Source organism: Lathamus discolor, chromosome 4, assembly GCF_037157495.1.
Source record: "Lathamus discolor isolate bLatDis1 chromosome 4, bLatDis1.hap1, whole genome shotgun sequence".
Classification (NCBI taxonomy): domain Eukaryota; kingdom Metazoa; phylum Chordata; class Aves; order Psittaciformes; family Psittacidae; genus Lathamus; species Lathamus discolor.
The window spans coordinates 103,263,663-103,286,243 of NC_088887.1; the positions used below are offsets into that span (position 1 = coordinate 103,263,663).

Sequence of the window (22,581 nt, forward strand, 5' to 3'; positions counted from 1 at the left end):
GGGGAGATTTATATTGGATGTAAGGAAGAAAGTCTTTTCTGTGAGTGGTGAGACCCTGGAACAGCTTGCCCATGGAAGCTGTGAATGCCCCATCCCTGGCAAGTGTTCAAGGCCAGGTTGGGTGGGGCTCTGAACAGCCTGGTTTAGTGGTAGGTGTTCCTGCCCATAGCAGGGTGGTTGGAACTGGGTGATCTTAATTTCCTTTCCAACCCAAACCGTTCTATGATTCTATGGATTTACCTCCCTAGGCAGTCACTGTTTCCACAGGGGAGGCATGTCCCCATTTGCCACTGCAGAGAAACAGTTATGATGCTGTCTGCCACTGACTCCTAGCAATTTCTTTTCACCTTATTGTGGTGTCATATTTCTCAGAGTCAAATCAGAAGATTATTCTGAAGCATAAGAATAAGCATACAGAAATTAAAATAGCCTGAAATTCAGGGTCAGTAAGTTAAAATCCAAATCTTATGCTTAATTGTATCAAAATAACATCACACTTCTCTATCAATGTGTCAAGACATAGTTGGAAGCCTTACTGATAGTGAAGGTGAAATGCATACAAAATACCTACTGAATGTGCTCTATCTTGTTCTAGTCTCGCTATTTTAAACCTCATTATAACTGGAAAATTACCTTGCATAACAGCATGCACTACAAGAACTGAAAAGGTTTGTGAACAGCAAATGGCAGTCAAGTTCCATCGCAATCAGCTGTGCTGTTTTTAGGCCAGCTGAGTACTGCTTCTCAAAAAATTTCTATGGTTAAAATGTGATTGCTATCAGTGTGGTGGTAGAAGCTCACAGAAAGAAGTGAAATTTCTTCTGGCATTGCTTGAAGCAGGCTTAAAACGCTCGTGCTGAACTGTGCTGGGAGTCCAACCTGAATTTTGTTTCAGGTGATTAAACTCTGTCCAAGTCTAACTTAGTGATATGATCTCTCACCATTTATATTACTTTTTAAAAGAAGTAAAGTTTTCACGAGAAACATAACTATTGCTTCTAATATCTCCTTTATTTAGGAAACACTTGGAGTTTGATAATGAACCTAGAGGCGGTATTTTCTGAATAGCTACCATTTTTGTAGAGAATGAGCAGCATTTGAGATGCTTCCCAAGCCTAAAGATTATCTGGGGCACCTACACTATCTGAGAACTACAACCCACTCCTACAAGGCAGAGGAAACTGCAGCATTTGTGCTTCTCTCTTGAAGCCTCCAGCTGCCCCACTCAGTAAAACAGTAACCCTTTCTGGGAGGGTAGGTTGGGATGCTTGTTTTTTAACCCAGCAATACAGGGAGAATGGGGACACTCTCAGAAGATCAAGACCCCAGAGAGGGCTAAGTGGCATTCACTTACAGGGCTAGATTTCACTAGAAGATGGTTGGCAATTATCTTTGTATTTTATGATGTGGAGGAGGAACGAAGACTGGAGGTGAGAGCACATGGTAGTTGTGGTAATATAGGGGAAACATCAAGAGCCAGTTGCTGTTCTCTCTCAAACACACATGAACACACATTTATATTGTTCTTTCACCCTTGTGCCTTTGTCTCTGTAAAGTCACTGTAGCTTACATCAGAAAATATAGTCTGCAAAATTTATTTAATAAAGTGGAGTAGAACTGTCCTGTTGCTTCAAAAAAATATTTTGAAACATTGGTAACATTCAGGATAAAATTATAAACCCTCTCCTTCTTTAGTCAACTACAAGCCCACAAACCAATCCTGACAGTAAGATCCAGGTGAGTAATCACTGGGAAAAGCCTGCAAACCTGAAGTCCTCATCCGGAAAGGTCCCGGCCTTAACATCCTTTTGTGCTTTTTGAACAGTGGTCTCTCACCCTTTATCACTTTCTGCCTCAGTCCTTGACCTTCTTGCTCCTGTCCTTTACCCCATCCCAATTCTACACCTCAGTGCTGAGCTCCAGGCAGTTGTACAGTCAAAAGCAATTCCAGGTATTTGCTTGGGTTAGTGATGCCATTTGAGCACCATCCTTTTATGAATCTATTTGCAGGCTCTGCAGCGCAGAACCAACTGGCAAACACATAGGGAAAGGAAACAGAGGAAACCTGGCCTGAGTCACAGGCTCCTGTGAACAAGGAGGAAGATGAGAAGAAAGGCATTGGTGTGCCGTGCATCTAAATGGCTACAGGCAAGACTGAAGCTCTGACTGTGCAGGACGGTTGCTGGAAGGCAGCAGGGGGTGGGACAGCTGCTCTGTTTTGAACTTGTGGACCTTGTGGTTTAGAAAGGAGCTGAGAATCATAGAATCACAGAATCACAGAATAGTTTGGGTTGGAAAGGACCTCAAGATCATCCAGTTCCAACCCCCCTGCCATGGCCAGGGACACCTCACACTAAACCGTCCCACACAAGGCTTCATCCAACCTGGCCTTGAACACTGCCAGGGATGGAGCATTCACAACCTCCCTGGGCAACCCATTCCAGTGCCTCACCACCCTTACAGTAAAGAATTTCTTCCTTATATCCAATCTAAACTTCCCCTGCTTAAGTTTTAACCTGTTGCTCCTTGTCCTGTCACTACAGTCCCTGACAAAGAGTCCCTCCCCAGCATCCCTATAGGCCCCCTTCAGACACTGGAAGGCTGCTATGAGACCTCCACGCAGCCTTCTCTTCTCCAGGCTGAACAGCCCCAACTTTCTCATCCTGTCTTCATACAGGAGGTGCTCGAGCCCCCTCATCATCCTCATGGCCCTCCTCTGGACTTGTTCCAGGAGTTCCATGTCCTTTTTATGTTGAGGACACCAGAACTGCGCACAATACTCCAGGTGAGGTCTCACAAGAGCAGAGTAGAGGGGCAGGATCACCTCCTTCGACCTGCTGGTCACGCTCCTTTTGATGCAGCCCAGGATACGGTTGGCTTTCTGGGCTGCGAGTGCACACTGCCGGCCCATGTTCATTTTCTCATCAGCCAACACCCTGAAGTCCTTCTCTGCAGGGCCGCTCTGAATCTCTGCCCAATAATCAAGTGTGTGATGAAGAAAAAATGCTATCTAAAGGAAATGAGATCATGGAGAGGGACTGTCAGTTCTGCATATTGAGGTTATGTTTGAGCCTGGTTGCTTTCAGGACATTGCAATCCTAAAATAAAATAAAATTAAAATTAAAATATAAATAAAATAAAGCAAGATTTCTCTCTCTTGTGGCATGATTACCTTCAATGTGCTGATAAGGTGACTTTGCTTTGAATAAGTTAAGATACTTATTCTACCCCTGTGCCTCTTCTTTCTTCCACCCTGCTGCGACAGAGCTCAGCCTCCCAAACAGTAGTGGTTTTCCTGCTGAGCTGCTTTAGTGAGTGCAGGCACGGGCTGCTGTCAAACACAGGTCTGGTCATGGAGGGAGAATTAGAGAAGTTTTAGGTATCCTGTCACCCTGTGATTTAAACCCTCTGTTTGACAGTCCTCAGACTTCAGGTTTTTGTTGTAGCAAAGGCGGAAGGGAGTAATGCAAATGTTATTGGGCACTCGGTGAGGCTGCAACATGATGGGGGAAATGACTGCAAATGGCAGAAGGGTTAAGTGTTAAATCTGGGCTTTCAGTGTAGTTTGGATACTTATTTGAACTATTTACCTAGGGCATTGCCAGCCATTCCTGTTCTCTGCACCTCACCTTCATTCTTGTTGTCTGGCCATCCATGAGATACTATGGCCTTTATTCTCCTTATACCAAGGAATCAGAGATTGAGTTCTGTTGCAGTAAAGGGGCAGTGGCTGTGGTGTGCTGGCTGCCTTACAGGCATCCTGAGGGAGGCCTTCTCCCTAACCTTGGCTTCCGAATTTTCCTTCCAATGTGCCTAGAAGGGGATTGGAATTCAAGTTGTGCTGATGAACTTTAGATATGTAATACTGCCAAAGGTCCTTAGAACATGTTGACAGCTTTTTTTGAGTTTTGTACATATTTAGCTTTTTTGTAAAAGCAAAACAAAATTTCCTGAGTGACAGTGTATTAAATAGCCATTTTCTTCCTTTATGCTGGGTGCAATGCAGTTTTCACTGCTACTAATAGTTCATGTATAAATACATTACTGCATTATAGAACCACTGTTTAATACTCATAAAGTCACTTTGGAGACATTGGCAAGCTTTATCCACATTTTACAGAGAAAATGGAAACATGGAGAGATGAAATACAGAATACCCTCTGATTCTGGATAGCCAAAATGGTGTGTCTGTACTCAGGCTCCCAACTATGCAGCCCTTTCCAACAGTCTCTTGTGCAGCACAGCTTCATTGTGTGCAGCCGCCTCAGCCCAACACTCTTCCTCTTCCCCTGTAGTCTCATTTTGTTCAATATGTACCTGCTAGCTTTTCCAGCAAATGAAGAGCAGTCCTACAGATAATAACTTTCTTCATTATCCTCTTTCAAGGACACCTGCCCGGGGGACGAGCTAGTGTATGATCATGTAATTAAAGATTGTATAATGTCCATTCCCCAGTAGCAGACTAGGGGGAGTGCAGCAGCCGCAGCCCCTGGCTCCCATTCTAATGCCGCAGTAGCATCTGGTGGTTGGAACAGCAATTGCACATGCAAGAACGGGCTTTTTCAGTTTCTTGTGCCATGGAGCTGGGAGGGGCACAGCCTCCTTAATGTTGCTTTGCACTTTCTAGGGCTAGAAATTGCCCTGTGGGGACAGAGAATTAGAAAAAGACATTGTCTGATTCTAATATGCTTTTGCAGGATGTGCGTTTGAATAATGTGCACCCACCTTAAAATCTGAGCAAACTAGAGTTTTCACAGGGAGAGAAATGAGGCTTTTCTTTGACCTTGGTGTAGTCCCTGCTCCAGAGGGTGGAAGGGCTGAATCTTCTGTATGAAACGCTTAAGTTGATTGAGTTTTATGCTAGTGGATTACAGAAAAATGGCTGAATAGATGCTGCTGAAGGTTTCCCTGCTGTTTTTTGGGACTGACACTGGTGTAGAAAATGTCAAATGGTTGAAGAACTCCACATCATCATCAAAGATGATGATTTATACTATCTATACATAGCACAGCCAGCTCTACACATTGCATAAATTCTTCCTTCTGCAGAGGAGAAATTAGGAAAAGCAGATTTCATGAAACAAAAATAAGATTTCTTTCAGAAGAGATGTAGTAGTTTAAAATCAGAGCTATTCTTTGCAATGGTGCCCCAGTGGTATGTTATCCATTCTGGTTGCAGTTCATCATCAAACATGTTGGAAACGGCAAAGATTATAGTACATTCTGAAAATATCTGTAAGCTGTTTAGCCATAGAGCTTGACTTCAAAGCTGACAAAATGCTGTGGCCAAAAGCTGTGTGCTTGGCCCCACTTATGCCTAGTGAATACGGACTGTGAGTTAGGGCTTCTGATTGCCCTCAGGAATGTCAAAGACTCTGAGCTTCTCTCCCTTGGCTCTCCATGGGGCTTGTTCCACCATGAGATGACAGGAGAGTTTCAGAACAGTGCCACAGATAGCCCGCTGTTCCAGTCCTGTTGCAGCTTGCACATTTTTTCAGCTGAAAGATTCTCGAGTCCTTTACTTCTCAGTAGGTTGTGGGAGATCACTCCAAGTACTCAAGACAGGAAGGAAAGCAAAAAAGTAGATAAGCTGCACTAATGTGGTCACTAGATAGACACTGGGGAAGAAATGCTGCAGTGTGCTTCTGCAAATGAGCAGTTCCTAGTTTCAGTGTTTCTCCTGTTTTTGTAAGCTGGGGAGGATCTTTACAACAGCACAGTTGAGCCTTTCCTGCTTTTCCTGCCAAGCAGAGGTTGGTAGAAGGCTTTGGTTGCAATAGCCCATATTTTTGATAGTGCTGCACGCTGAGTTTGACTTCAGGCTCTGGCAGGATGATTTCCCATTGGTGTGACACAGCTGGTCAGGGCTGTTGTATCTGCCTTCTTAGGCCGCATTGTATACTAACTTGCTGCTTTCTGCTGACTCAGCTTAGCTCAAGTGGACTGCTCCCCATGCAGTGTGACTTCCACTCAAGTAAATCAGAGGTATTATGCTTCAAATCTTATTTTCTCCCTTAGTATCTCAGTATTGTATGACTTAATAAAAACTACATTGTTGACTTTAGTTATTTCCTAATAGGAAAAGGAATGATGTTAGCTCAAATGTTTTTGAATATTGTGTACTCTTGCTTTAATATCATGCCATTGAACAAAGGCCAAATGGTTTTCATTGATAAACTTTTCATCTCTTACTTCAGGTTTACAGCAGAAGATTTTGGCTCTTTAGTGCTCAAGAAAAATGAACTTCTTTCTTCCATTACAGTTCTTACGGAACACTCTCCAAACTCAGGACACATTGTAAATGTAAAAAATATATCTGTACTATAACACATTGATTAAACTGACGCAAATCATATGATGGCTTCTGGAAGGTCATGCTGAAATTGATCTTGGAACAGAACCTACAAGAGTGCGTTACTAGGCCTAGGGGTTAAATCTCTATAGCCCAAGTGCTACAGGGGTATGAGCCTTTATTCCCTTTTAGGATTTAGTGCATTAATTAGTCTGTTGTGGCTGCTAATTAGCCCTTCCCGCACCTCAGTCCTGCACTTTTAGGCCTGTGATTTTCAAGAGTTGTTGTCACCCTGTTACTTCAGAAATGGTCAGTTATATAAATTACATTTTATAAATGGGAAAACAAGAATTTTCTAAACTTGCAGGTATTTTTCATGCTGTAAGGTATTTAAAACAGTAGTAAATACAGGATTATGCTCATTAAATTAATTGGAAGCTGCAGATATTGAAAGGTCAAGTGTGTTATGCATGATAGCATCTAATGGAAAATAATACCAGAGGAAGGTGTCAGACAGCAAGGCTTCCTTTTGCATCATGTAAAATGGAGTGACCACACAGACCTTTCTGCTGAAGGACCATGTATGCTCACTTCTTAGTGGATTCAGACTGTCTTGTGCTGTCTCTCTGCTGAGTTACTTCTTGATACCCAGTTGGAGAAGGTAAAGGCTGTAGCAGGTAGGCACACAGTGGCAAGCTTATAAGAAAGCAGGAGAGAGAAAGCAAAGAGAAGTTACAAGTTAAATATTTCCAAACATAGCACTTAATAAAATCACACTGTCGTTCAGAAGATCAAACAAACTCTTCAGTGGGTTCACAGTGGTCATTTTGGCTCCAGTAAATATCACCAAAAGTCTTTTGTGTGTTTATCTTTGGAAGTTATAAAATAGTACTCCATGACATTGTGGAACACCTTGTTCCATGCTGGGGTTCCTTGTTTTTCTTCTCATGAAAAAAGCGCATGTGTTCACTCCATCGGTTGTCCAGCTCCATGCTGAAACCCTGACTGTGCTGTGGTGAAAAGTTCCCATGGCTTTGTTTATCTGCCTGTTGCTTTTATTTCCTATGAAAGTTACAATTTGTACTTGCGAGTGAGAACATGCTGTCATGGTGGTTATGGATCTGTGCTCAGAGGCAAATGAAGAGCATCATGAAGGGAGAGCACTTCCCGTTTCCTGACAAATAAGAGAGTTAGGTCTGAGAGACAAATATATTTTCTATCATCAGCCCATGTCACAAATGTCTCACTTCAAATCTTAGGCAGCTCCAGACCTTAACTACTGTGAATTACAATAACGGAAAGATTCAATTGCAACTTCCATTTTGAGTTCCCTAAATTAAATGTGGTGGATCAGATCCTCAGAGGTCGTAAAGGCTGGGCAGTGGTTTTGTTTTCTCCCCCTCTCCTCTATCCTTTTTTGCAACAACAAGGCACTGGCAAGTTTGTGTGTCTGCACAAAGGTCATTTAGTAGACATTCTACTCCACATGAGGCAACCTGCACAGGAAGAGCTCTGTGCTTTGTCTAGACTGTCTGCGTATTTCTTGACATGAATAAGAGTTGGCCTTTATTGCTTGCTTCATCTTATCCCCGTGTTATGCTTGGATAAAGCCTCATCTGTGAGATATGAAGAGACTTTATAGAAATGGCTGTTTGTGCAGTGGAGCGTGCGATCCTTCCCGCTTCATGGTAGTCTGAGAGAGTAGGTAAGATAGAAGCAATATGAAAATGCCATGTAGGGTTAGTGTTAAAAATGATCTACTGCTCATTGTCCCCTTTCCATGTAACAAAGTAATCTCTGTTCATCTTTTATTACCCTTCAACCTCTTGTCACACTGGTATTAAGCCTATTATGTGAATTAAATGTGTTCTGTAAACTCAGGTCAGTTCTTAATGGACAATAATTTAAATTATGAGGTACGTAATTGGTTATAACTTACTCTAATTGACATGCTTTTCCCAGGACAACTCCAGTGCTTAGGCAGCAGGAGCATGGATGTTATTAACCAGGGCAAGTGTGAAGGATGTCCCACTTTTATGTCCTGTTTTGTTTCCCTGGATCAGATTCATGATAACTTTCATCCAGACAAAATGTCTTTCAGGTCATGTATATATAAGCACCTTCAACCTGAGAATCATCCAGAAAATTTCTGCCTACCTTAATTATATTAAATTTTAATGGTTTTACAGGCAATGATTTATAATGAGCAGGCAGTAAAAATGAGGTGACAATGCAGTGTGTGTGTTTGCTGTGTCTTTCAAACATTGGTCACAGACTCCTTCCTTCCAAGGAAGCTAGTTTTAGGTCAGCATTTAAGAAAGAATATTTTATATTCTTACAATTACCAGAAACTTGAAGCCCTCATATATGAAAGGGCAAAAATGAAAAAATTCAGAAGATGTTACATGTAGTAATGACAGTGCATTGAAATTTTTTCTCTTCTAGCCCGGGACTTAGGACTGAAAAAATGTTTTCAGATGATGGACTGCATCTAACATATGTTAATGTAATTTGCCATCTTAAAATTGTACTGCCTTTAATTTATATAAAAGTAGAGAAATAATTATTTCTCTTAAGCTGGGCAGACAAAAAGTAGATATTTATTCCTGCAGAATGGAAAGCTCTCATGCGTTTTAAAGTACTTTTTAAAAAATAACTGCAGCAACTGTGAAGGCTTTTAATTATGGAAGGATTGGAAATATTTTCTCCTTCTGTTTCTTAGTCTCGCTCAGACCCGCCAAAGGTTACAGTCACCTGTCAGCCAATGAAAAAATAAAGGCAGTTTCTTAACAGGAATCAGATACTGGGTTTATACACATGAACAGTCAAAAAGCACAAAAGTTTTCATGTCCTATTAAGGTATTAAATCAGATTTTAGGTTATTTTTATTTGTGCCCGTTTCAAAGTTTCTGTGAAGTATTTTGTGTCATTCTTAGAGTGTAAAACAGTTGAATGTCACCTACTGTTTTTTCCTCCTGAAAGTTCCCTGTCTGCCTGAGTATTTAAAATGTAGCTTAATTCCCATACTCCCAGGGAGTTTTGTTCATTTTGCATGGTGGTAAATGCACTTTCTTTGAGACTGCATGCATGGATTTTAATCTGCTGTAATGCTCTGGATTTCTGCCATTTCCTTACTGCAAATGAATAATGAATAAGCTGTGGTTGGAAAGCTAATGGTTCAAGATGAAATCAGGAGCTTATTGCAACATGGATGATATTCATTTGTCATCTCCATGGAAACAGCTGTTTATCAAGAAACTGAGCTAAGAATGCAACAAGAAAGTAAGCAATTGTTGGAATGCCAGGCTTTTGCTGAGAAGCAGATTTAGTAAAGAAATGCTAGGATTGCACAGGAATTCATTATTTTTGAAATTGGGTTTCTTTTTCGTTCACCTTGAATGATATGAATTCTGTTGGTTTGAAAAACACCAGTAGAATGAGGCGCAAAAAGCACAGATATTCTGGGAGATGTCTCCCACTTTCACCTGTTGTGGTCCATATGCCTGAAAGCACTTGTAGTTCCAGAGCCACAGAGTTGTGTGGCCTTCTTGCATCTGAAGTATAGCAGCAGGGCCTTCTGTGTATAACATGCCAACTATAAACTTAACTGAATTTAACAGTTAGTGCTGCTTAGCAACAGAAATAATTTTCTGTTGGGTAAATTTGAGATAGAGCAAATGTATTTCAAAGTTAACTGAGTTAGGGTTAAATCCTTTATTTCTGTTAGTGGGAAACAGGGGCTTGCAGACGAGGGACAACAGTAGAGTAGGTATCATTTGTCAGGACTGGGCTCACCACTACTTCTCTCAGACAGTTTATTCTTTTCTGATTTAAATAGTCATAATAGTGCAAGCCTCAATCCTGAAACTGATTAATATGTCATTCCATAACAAGCTTGAGCTTTTATTTTTTTGGGTGTAATGTGGTGGACTCAATACTTTTTTTTAGAACTCTTAAGACAGCTTTAATTGCATGCCAGGAGGTAAGCTCAGAGCTTGAGATGCAACAGAAAGAACATTGAAGGCTTGTTTTCGAACTTTTGTTTATGCTGTGTTTCAGCCTTTGGGAGCAGGGAAGAGCTTTCCCAAGCTTGTGCTACTCTCCCAGGAATGCCACATGCCCTAGCTGGGGCAGGTGATGCAGGAGGGAGAACAGTCTTCCCTTCCCTGAGTTTGACTGAAGTTCCCTTAGGCAGTTACCCCTCTTCCTCAGGAACAGGGTCAAGGATAGTTTGCTTTCTGGGAGTGAGGTTAATCATGACACGTACCTTTGTAATTTGATGTCTAAGTAAAGTTGGTGAGGAATTTCTTCACAGATCACAGGCAAAACTGAGAGGGATTGGTGGCTTTGAGGATTGTCTCCAGTAAATTTTGTACCTACAGTCTGTTCTGTTACTTATTTCTGTTCCACTTTTGTTTATGAAAGTGACTTACACCTAGCTTGGGTTTTTATTTTTTGCTCTTTTAAAGAAGTGAGCTGTTTCGGAGAATGCTTGGAGCCTCCTGTCAGTTTTTACTTCTAAACCTATATAAAGCCTGCTTACTATCCCTTACAATTAGTTTCAAAACTCAGTTTTTAAAAAATAAGCAGAAATTAAAACTTGATTTTGCAGAATACTTACTGTGTATGTGGCAGCTTCTCAAATGAAACATACATTTACTTCCAGCATGTTAGCAGACCTCATGGTGCAGAGAAGCATTTTTACGTTGATACAATCAGTGCAATTTACTGTTGCACAAAGTATGGGTAATAGTATATACACCTGAATCAATATCCTCCAGCCGTGTTGCCAGTGTTTTCCTGTATTGCCTCTTGCCGTGTGTTACTATGGAGATAGAAAATGCTTCAGCAGGACCTGATCGTTCGCTCCAATTTACAAATAGTTTCTGCTGTTACTTTCCAAGGGCAGAATATTCTTTGACTACCCAAGAGTGAAAATCAGGAGATGAACAGGCAGCAGAGAGAAAATACAGTGGGAATAAGGGATTTGCGGCAGCAGATACTAATGAGTAAAAGAGTGAGAGTGAGAGAATGGTGGCCGGAGAAAGTGAACTGAAGGAAAAAAATCACAGAATTGCAGAATGGTTGAGGCTGGGACCTCTGAAGGTCATCTAGTCCATCCCTCTGCTCAGGCAGGGTCACCTACAGCAGGCTGCCCTGGCCCATGTCCAGATGGCTTTTAAATATCTTGGAGGCTGGAGACTCCACAGCATCCCTGGGCAACCTGTGCCAGTGCTCGGTCACCCTCACATTAAAATCTGTTTCCTGATGTTAAAAAAAAAAAATGAGAGAAAGTGTGAGGAACAAATTTCTCACTATGAGCACTAGCTTTGGTGATTGCTCATAGCTGTAAGAAAAGCTAGGTTTATGCATCTGAAATGTCAGGAAGAGAGAAAGGCTTTCTCCTGGGCAGAAACAACCAATTTCTCACCCTTAAAAATAGAAGTCACTAGTTCTGCAATGAAAGCTTCCTTCAGGATATAGGAGAGTTTGTTTATGATATTTTTTCCCCTTTATTTCTCCATTTATGTGCTATTTCCCCCTTAAGCCTGTCTGGGTATATGAAGCCGAGTATGAAGCCGTGTGTCTCTTTGCTAGAGAGTATAGAAACGCCAACTGAGCGCACCGCGGTGAGTGCTGCGCTCGGGGAGGAGAGGGCAGCGGCAGCCCAGGGCTCCGCGGGGCCGCAGCTCCCCCGTGTGTGCAAGCGGGAAGTGGCAGCGGCACCGAGACCAGGGTCTCTGCTCAGCTCCAGCCTCGCTGGTACGGTGCCTCCATGCGCCTGAGTCTGCTGAGTGTCAAGCCGGCTTAACTCCAACCAGCACTAAGTACCACGCAGCCGCTCGCTCACCCCCCATTCCCCACTTCCCCACTGTGGGATGGGGAGATGAATCGGGAAAAGGTGAAACCCGTGGGTTAAGAGAAGTTTAATAATTGAAATAAAATATAACACTAATAATGAAAAAGGATTTTTTTTTTTTGAGAGATAAAACTAAAAAAAAAAAAAAAAAACAAACCAAACAGCAGAGGTGCACAACACAATTGCTCACCATCTGCTGGCCGATACCCAGCCCAACCTGAACAGTGATCAATCCCTTTGGGTAACTCCGCCTAGTTTATATGCTGGGCATGACGTGCTGTGGTATGGAATACCCCTTTGGCTAGTTTGGGTCAGGCGTCCTGTCTCTGCTTCCTTACAGTTTCTTGTGCCCCTCCTCACTGGCAGAGCATGAGAGACTGAAAGGTCCTTGATCGGGGTAAGTGCTACTGAGCAACAACTAAAAGATTGGTGTGTTATCAGCACTGTTCTCGTATTGAAGCCAAAACACAGCACTGCACCAACTACTAGGAAGAAAATTAACTCTACCCCAGTTGAAACCAGGACATTGAGTGTGGGAACGACAGGCATCCCCGCTTTTCAATAAACATTCAGACTTACTAATGCTCACTTTTAACATTAAATAAACTTAATTAAAGCCATGATAAACCAAGCTAGTTGATCACATGCTGTGGAGCTGGAGTATGCAGAGGGTTTGAAGCCTGCACTGGGTAAGTAAAATTGAATTAAGACCTGTGGAGCCACTTCAGATGGGCAGAGACCTATTTAGCCCCATTTAGAAGCATTTTTTGTGAATATTCCTGGCTGGTTAGGAGGCTCTTTTGGTTCTTTTTCAAAACTGAATTAATTCTGATCACTATGAACTCAGTAAGGCAGACGGTAATCTTTGCACAGGAAATATTTTAAAAGATGCCTCAGGTAGTAACTTAGAACTTTATGTTCTTCTGAACCTTCAACTTGGTTGACTTGTGCCATCCCAAGCAGTGAGTGGGTTTTCTCCTCTCATATTTTTCCATCAACTTTTGAGTCACTTGAAAGAAGTTAATACATTACTTCTGTGATCAAGTTTCTATTTGCATAGGCAAGTTCTAATGTAGTCTGGAGGATTTTTAGATATATTTTATGAATCTATTAGAGGTCTTTTCTGTTGCTGTGTCTCCATTTTGTCACTCTCATTCACTAATTTGCAGGTTTAGGAAATTTTGAGACAATTAGGGATGCCAAGTAAATGTATTTATGAAGGTTATTAACTAGTAAGGCTGGTTTTTACTGACACTCAAAGCTACTGCGACTATCAGCACTAAGACACCTCTTGAAGGTAATTCAAAACACTCAAGTTTTGCTTCTGCTTGGAATCACCGATCTTTAAATCCATCTCCGTGGAAGACCTTTCAGTTCATAAAGTTAACTTTTGTGAATACATTCCCTCTGTGTGTAGTAGCACAAACACAATTTATTATAACTTAGTTTCAAAGGAGTACAAATACCTCTACTGTGCCCAAATCAAAGACTGATAAAACACCTTTCTGAGTCCTATCACTGGCCTTACACTGGTGGTGCTAAACTCTCTGGCTCCAACTGAGAGCTTATGCCGGGTCCTTGTAGGTTATTCCTGTACCAAATTACTACTCTTAAGTGGACAAAAGTCATTTTGTATGCTTTCAGGTTCATTTTTGTTGCAGGAAAGGAAAATGCCCTTCTTGTAATAAACATGCCCACAGCCTCTTGGCTTATGAAAAGAAGGATAATACTAAAGGCTAATCATCTTGAGCAAACGGCAAAGTACCTCTGTAAAAATGCAAAGGGATGGAAAGAAGTATCTTTGGGGATTGAGAGAGTTAGTGATTTTAAATAATGAGGAAAGCTCATGTAAGGGTGTATTTTTGAGGGAATTTTTGGCTGTTATAAATCTGCTAGAAAATTGTAATTGTGCAGTTAATCCAAAACAAATGCATCTCATAGACATTTCTGCCTGACACACATAAAGAAGACTAACTATGCAGAGTGTCCTTGAACAGCTCTGTGCTTGGCTGTGTTCTGCAAGCATGGGTGTGAAACTCTTGATTTTTCTGTGTTCATATTCCCCTTGTTCAGGTTTTCCTTTAAGCACCAAAAAGATTTAAACTTTGGATTCCAATATCAAGTTGTTACTGTGGTATCTCTTCACGAAGAAAAGCATCTCATTTTTTCTGAAGTGTTACCTGCACTTGCTGAAAGTAATTAACTACACTTCCAAACTAATGAAGCCAGTCACAGTAACTGGAGCCTTGCCATTAATATAAGTGAGAGTGTTTATCCCCTCTCACATGCCTAATGTTTGTGAATATCATTCAAGGACTCCTTGAATAATCCCAGCACTAAGACTGGCTCATAATTACTTCCATCCCCATCAGAGTGTATCACCATCTGTGGGCTGTGTAGTATGTTCCTTCTTGCTGCTTTTATCTGACTTGATAATTTTTTTTAATGCTGCACTAACGACCTTACCCACCTTCGACATTTGATGTATCCACAGCTCCATCTTTGCTTTCAGGTGGTTAGGATACTTACCTTTCCCCCCTCTTTGCTTCTGAGCTGACAACCCAGTTCTTTCGCTTTCTCAGTTAATAAAAACCCACCACCCAAACCTCCATAACAAAAAAAAAACCACCACCCTATATGCAAGTACAGGAGTGAGATACAGGCTATGAAGTTTCACACTCATGCCTAGACTTAGGAGAGAGAACCAATTTGGACAAACCTTCATCTGTGGGGGGTTGGGTTTGGTTTTTTGGTGGGTTTTTTTTTCTCATAGGCCAAACATATTCTGCTTCATTATGTTGGCAGTTGCAAATTGTATCCTAGGATCTTTAGATCTGTTGATACTGATACACATGGGATGTGCATAGAAATGTCTACATATCTAACTTGGTTTCCTGAACTGTTCTGGATGTAAACAGTGGGTGCAGTGTGGAGGTCAGCTGTTTTCTTGGGGATCTGGCCCTTAGTGCTGCAGAAATACATCAGTGAGTGAAAAGAAAATTCAGAAATGCAGCAGGGCATTATATCACAGGTATAATTGCTTGTGGTGCAAATTTACCTTCCCAGTATGGTGCTGTTTTCTGTTGTATCTTTCTCTCTTGAACTTACCTGTGCCTAGCAGCCTCCAGAATTGCAAATGCACTAGTCTCCTGCACTTTGTAGCGTGACTCCTTTCATGTTTCTTTATCACATCATTCCCTAGAAGATGTAGGATTTCAGAAGCAAAGGATTTTTAGCTAAGGCTATTGAGTTCATAATAGTAAGATTAGAACATAGGTGATACAAGTCGAAAGATTGTGAAGTTGTGTATGGAACAGCCAAAGTGCCTAATGTTTTCTGGACTTCTGGGCTTCCAGTTCAACAAGTTATTTGGGGCTGCAGTGCCTGAGCACAGAGTGATTAATCTTTTTTATTTCATTTGGGTTTGGAGTCAGTTAGTCTTCAAATGTGTTTTAATAGTATATAATTTCCAAGCACATCTGTTGCATGTAAGCAGTGCTGCACTGCCAGCAGAGATGTGCATCTGCATCGAGGTGTCAGTTTGATATATCTTATTATGTCAAAAACAATCAAAACACTTCCAAATTCCTTTGGCACTTAATATGTCTCCACATGTTTCTCTAAGCCATGCTACAGCTTAAAATAAGTCACCCTAAAGGTGCACAGATGAGGATAAGGTTTCTAGCAATTAAGCATGAATGCAACGCTCTTCGCTTGTGGAATCTATAAATATGCAGCTGTTTGGTCAGTGATAAATGTGAGATGGTTGAATGGCAGCCAAAAATTTTCATTTACATGTTCTTAGGAACAAGTATGTCTTAATGATATTGGTACCATTATATTCTAATAATTTTAATCTTAAAATTAACAACTCTGAGTAACTATTCTTAATAAAAATACACCTTTTCACAGTTTACAGCTGATATTAAGATTACAGTTTAAATATTAAAAAAAAAGTTTTCTAGCAAAATAGAATAAATTTTGAAGGATTTTTTTCTACGTCATTGTGCTAGAACTTCCTGATGTGCTTGAGAAAGCTCCTCTTCACCTCCCATTGAGGTGTTAATTTATTCTGTGTTTTGCTGGCCTGGATTTAGCTCATTTTATCTGGTTGTATCTTTCTGTCTAGCTATCTCTTATTAGGTTTCTTTTTAATTCTCAAATCTTTGAGAAGTCACTTGTAACTATCAGAGCTTCTTGTAAAATCCTTTTTCCAAGTGTCAGTCTGAGGGTTTTGATTACTTTCTTGGATGCCATCTCTAATCCTGATGGTTCACATCATTAATTGATTAGTAAATTCTGCTAATTTTTTACTTGCTAGATTTACTAATATCCCAGAACTTGCTGTACTGAGAAACTCACAAGCAATAGTCTGCATTCCAGTAAGAAACATTTACATGGGAAAGCAATCTCCACATTCAGTGTGGTTCAGAAATCGTAACAGTTGTGGTGAGCCTGCTAACATTGTTCTGACTGAAGGCGTCTCTTCCACGAATCTGGGATTAAAATTCCAGGTTTTTGTCATTATTGCTTGTGTCTGCTCTTTCTTCATCTGTAAGCTTTTGAGCTCTTTCACATTGTAAATTTTTGTTGGTTAGATTCTCTCTGCACATTTCTTATCTTTGCTGCTTGGTCCTAAGGAGCCAAACCCAGTGAGAATGGCTTTCCAGTTACCAGAATCCCACTGCGGATTACACATGTAGACCCTGTTTATGTTGCTTAGTAATTTTTCTGAAGGACGCAGTCTTTATTAATGGAAATGCCTTGAATTTATAGCAGCTACAAGCAAGATGAATTCTCTGATTAATTTTCCAAGAAATACTCTTGGGGGGGGAAGTATATAATTTGAACAGTGGCTTTGGTAGATGGATACTTATATATTAATACTAATGTTTATTTAATATGCTCTCTATCCATCTTGTTAACATCTGTTGTATTAATGGAAACTATTGCCAAATAGTTTCAAGAGTGATGGTAATGAGATAGCATCACCCTCTGAATGTTGTTTTGGATTGGACTTTAGATTTATTGTCCCTGTTCTACACTTAGAAGAAAGGGAATCTCTCAATTTTCAGTTTTCTTGAGCATAAAGAGCTTTAATAATTGAATCATTTGATCTGGATATTGAAAGGATTACTATTATTGTTCAGCCCAACTGACCCTCTGGAATTTAAGGTAGGTATTCAGCTGTTTGAGGTTTTGCATTTTCTGCAGTTTTATTGCCCTTATCATTACATGAAATGCTACATTATCAGCATACTTGTGTTGGTTTTGTACTGGTTCCAGCTGCAGTGTGCAATGACTTGTTGAAACCTTGACATCTGTTTTCCCTTTTCCTTCTTTTTTTAGAAGTCAACCATGTCGCTCTTTTTCAGTGTTGCATGCTGAGCCTTGTGTACCTAGCAAAAAGGCATCGTACATCTCAGTTATGTTCTGGACAGTATATGATGGAGTGCTGTCCTGCATGCTCTTTATTAATGGTTATGCCTGAAAGAATTGCAGTGTACAGCACTATCATCAGAATCCACCATCAGTCAGTAAGCGAACATGAGATCACTGTGTCATGGCTATTAAAGTGATGCCTACCTACATTGTAGCACTGTAATTTTGGAACTAAAATGCTTTCAAAGAAGGAAAAATAAGTCTCCCATCTCTAAAGGTATTTGGATAGTTAGATGTTACTGCACAGTTCATTTGCTACTTGAATCACCAGTTGAAATATGGTTCTACTACAGGCATAAGGTGCGATGGTTGGTCCAGATATTAACAACTCTTACAAATTCCGTGTTTCTGCCTGCTTCTGCAGTGCACAGTCTCTCTCTCACAAGAATAAGAAAGCCAGAAACATTCCCACGTTTGACAAAGACATATTATAAGGTGGATTGCTCTGAGTCCAAAGACCAACCAAACAAAAGGGATTCTTTGTTTTTAGGGGGCTTTTCAGGAAGTGCCTCCTTGAATTGCCACCAGGTGGACCTGATGACATGCTACTCTTCTAGTTTGGATGCTCTAATAATGGTGTGTAGACTATAACTTTGGCCTTTTGGTGTGTCAACCAGTGATATATATACTGCAATTTCTGTAAGAGAGGGGTTTGCAATATCTAAATCATGAACCACAACAATTACAAATTGAAGATTTCCATTTGGATTTGGATCCAGACAACTAGTAAATTTTATTCATACAATTCCCAGATAAGTGGTGTCTCCTGCAGTCCCAAAGGGAAGATCGTGTGATCTCCTGGTATCTCGAAAAGCAATTACATCTTGCTGCCACAGTTCCCATCAGGGAAGGTAGAGAGCAGCATCTTGCCAGCCAGGCAGATCAGGACCCAGCTTATAGCTTCCTCCTGAGCAGGAGTTCATAAAAATAAGCAGACCTCTGGAAAAATACTTAGTTGATTGTGGTGAAAAATGAATCAAGGTCTCATACTTTCCTTATAGAATGTTTTTGATGGATCTCTCAATTGAAAATAGAAATAATAGTGTGGCATACTTTTAAGTAAAATGATGAGAATGCCTTTGGTTGAAAAATCGTGTGAATGTGAGGAGAAAGTGCAATCAGGCAGCTTCAGTGATCTGCAAGAATTTTGAAAAGAATATTTTGAGAAAAATTGATTATGTACACCTTATCTCTTAAATTTATGAATGAAATCCAAGTTTGCAAGATTTGGGGGGGAAATACATTAAAACTACTTCAGAAATAGCAGACCCACTAACTATCTTATAAGGAAATGGGACAATAAAATGTATTTATTAAACACAGCAAGTGTGACTGAGTACACTGTTTAATTTCCTCTAGCACTGGAAGTTTAGCTGAAAAATATTTTTATCTGTACTTTAAAAAGACATTTCCTTTTTACCTCCAAACCTGCAATTATAATTCCCAGAAATTGGCACCTGACTGCATTTTCCTCTTGAATGAATTCATCTAGCTGTTCTCTGCCCCCTAATTTACTTACTCTAAGCAAGTAGAAGGATAGGATTAAATCATCAGCTAAAATTTGTCATGAAATGTGAGCAATAAAAATTCATGACTGATTGTTCTTGCTTGTTTTAGAAACTTTACACACAGACATGAGAATCTAGTCCAATACTCTGCTATTGACTGCAAACATAACAAAACTGTGGATTTTAGTTTTGTAATATATCTGGCATGGTATTCTAAAAAGTAAAATTATCCAAACCAATTAAAATATGTAGCATTTTCACTTGTCATATGTTTGACGATTGAAAAGCCACTTGGGTTTTCTACTGAATGGCCTTCAAATTGTACGTTTTTCTTTCGTAAGAGGTTTTGTCCTACAAAGGCCTTCCCCAGCCAATGAAATCTCAAGTGTCACTGTATTATGAAGAACACACTGACAAGCACTTAAGATAGTTTAAGAAGGCTCTGAAACCAGCAGCTTTTGTTTGATTCCAGTTTCAGGAGTACAATGATTTGAATGGCAAATAAGTAAAAGTAAACACCATCTTGATAAAAAGGATATTAGTCATACTGATGTTAGTGGATGAACAAGCTTCTTTAGTATTTCTCGCTCATAAGATCATGAGCAACATCTTCTGTGCTTAATTTTTCTGTTCCTGAGTATTTAACAGTAGATTTTGGTGATAATCACAAAATTAATAACTCACAAGGGCATGGTACTGCATTTATCTTTTTCAGCAAAAGTCAACTTGTATAGCTGCATAAATTGTTTCCTTTGTGCATAAATTCTGAAATTCAGGTATATTTCAACAGAAGTCCACAGAACTGGGTGAGATAATATCGCGGTTTTCCTGGTAATAACCTGCAAATGTTTTTGTTTCATTTGCCTAGTCTTTGAAACTGCTTTAGTACCTCTGACAAGGCTTTACTCAAGCACCTAAATTAAAAACAAAACATATTCTGCTTAATGATCAGAAATTAGAGCAGCATTAATTTTCTGGTTCTTAGGATTATCTAAGTACGCTATTTGCTCTTAAAATGGATGCCACCTGTTAGGACAGAAATACAGGAGGGCTGCTGAAGTCTGCACTTTGTATATTTGACTGCTGAATGGTAGCATTGTGCTGCAACTGATAAAGAAAAATACATGAATATGGCAGAGAAAAAAAAATTAATCCAAATGTAGTTGAACTCTCATATCAAAGTCCTACTGGCCTATTAGTTACATCTTCTGCTGTTAAATCAGCCATTTTCTCAATGCTTGATAATTCTGAAAAGACATCCTCTGTTTAGCATTAATTTATTTTAAACATGTGAGGAGTTTTTTCTTCCTTGTCTCTTTACAACTTTTGTTCTGATGTTTGAATTGTACATCAGAAACATGTTGAACTGTTGTGCCATTGCTGTAGGATTAACAGAAGCATATTTTACAGTGAGTAGCAGGATTCAGTTTCCATCAAATACAAAAGAAGACTGTAGGTTATGCGGCCAAGTGATTCGTTATTTAAGAGAAATGTTTAGCTAGTGTATGTGTTCAGCAAGACCGTCTAGGCTTGGGGGCTGCAAATTTATCTCCCTTTTAACTGTGGTGTAGGAATATGTATTTGACGGGAAAAAAAGAGTGCTTGGGGATGTGCTTCTGACAGATGGACACCCTGCTTCTTAATACAGTGGACTTCTGAACCTGAAGGTTTACTTTCCTGTTTCTTTGCCAAAACATTGCTTAGAAATTGCTGCAGTCCTTGAATTGCTCATTAAGTCCTGCTTACTTGCTTGAATAAAGCAATTCAGCTTTACCTTTTGTATTTTTCGTAAGAATTTAAAATATTTAAAGTTAATTAAATTGTCAGTTTCAATATAATGGTAAATAATGTTATCAATAATATACAATTATGTTTGAGATAGCACCTGTGGTATTTGCTTTCCCTGGATGTGGAAGTATTTCTGACTTATGCTGCAACATGCAGGTACCTGGCCAGCTGCTGCTTCCAGTAGATGTTACTGAGCTGCTGGGAGAAGAGAGCATCCCTCTATCCTTTCTCAATAAGGCTATAAGAGGCAATAATAATGCCTGATCCTGCTTTCTGTGTCACCCTTTGGCAGAGAGTGGAGGACGTACAGCTGCTTTGTGCTCTATCAGCCTCTTACCTGCCAAGAAAATGCTGTGGGCCAAGTATTGCTCCACAAACAATAGTATACAGCTTTGACTCAGAACTTAGAGCAAATGTCTCTCTTTTTGTTGACTCTGTGGGGAGGTTGGATAAAGCATTATGTGACTTGTTGTACACAAGTCATTGCTTGTTTGCTAGTTTTTTATTTGCTGCGCATTCTACAGTAGTTTAAGGAGTAACCAAAGCCACAAGTTTTGACTTCCCGTCAAAACGTAGGATATACCTTGCTGAAATACAAATTCTGATTTTGTAGGGAATACCAAACAATACAAATTTTGAAGCTGTATGAGAAGCAGAGTTAAAACTTACTATTCAGAATTTTTTAACTATTCTTAGTCCTGGGATGTTGCTTTGGAGTATAGCAAATTATGGGACCTTGAGTATGAGTATCCATATAAAGAGGTACTAGTGTGATGTTCTTACTATGATTTTCTCCTTCAACAGTTCATCTCATCTAATCTATTTAGACAGAAAAATCTCTGCAGCACATAAACCTCATTTTCTGACTAAATAAAGTTATTGGCATCTGTCAATAATCTGGAGAAGTGAAGTTCCCCAAAAGGTCAAGATGAGTCAGTTTGTGGATAACACAAAACCTTTGTTGACTCCTTATTGGCAACTTAATAGTTATCAAATTTAAGGATAAAATGCATAAAACACAATGAAAAACTATTGATCGCGATGTAAACCTTACCAATGCAGATTTCCTTGGCCTAAGTTGTGTGTGACAGTGACTCTTGAAACAGATATAGCAGAAATAAAAGAGGCTCTGTAAAAACTCTACTGACAGTTGTGTTTTTCTTAGATAGCATGAATGTGCAAGGCACTCCAGTTTTGTGTAAAAGCTCATGCTTCATTGGTCTTCAGCCATTAGAGGATTGGATGAAGCTAGTAAAGGTGTTTGTTCACCTCACATATAGTAACTGTAAGATCTGAAATACTTCTAAATACTCCCCTAAAATGCCTGCTAATAGTTGCTTTGGGTGGACTGGAATGCTGCAGGACAGGAGCTGGCTAGTTAATCATATATACTGAGTTAAGGTTTCAGTAACAGTAACAAAGTATTTGAGACTGTAGGCAGAGGGGCAAAGTAGTATCCTGCATTAGGATGTGAAGAGGAGCACACTAAGATTATGGACTTGGGAAGCCAGTAGTTTTACAGGTTATACTGTATCCTCTTAAATTGGAAATATCGGAGGTGTAGAGTTTTCTGATGATTGTAATCTGTGACATAGTACACAATAAGAAAAAGGAGCCAAAGACTAAGGCACTCCAGAAATTAAAGAGTGGTTTGAAACAGCAGAGAAATGTACTGATTGCAGTCTTTGCAA

At 40.0% G+C, this 22,581-nt stretch overlaps 1 protein-coding gene across 5 annotated transcripts in view; it reads left to right on the plus strand.

The window, feature by feature from the left end:
- Window positions 1–22,581, plus strand: part of DCLK1 (doublecortin like kinase 1) — a 250,495-nt gene that overhangs the window by 104,657 nt on the left and 123,257 nt on the right. The gene's annotated exons all lie outside the window — the stretch shown is intronic.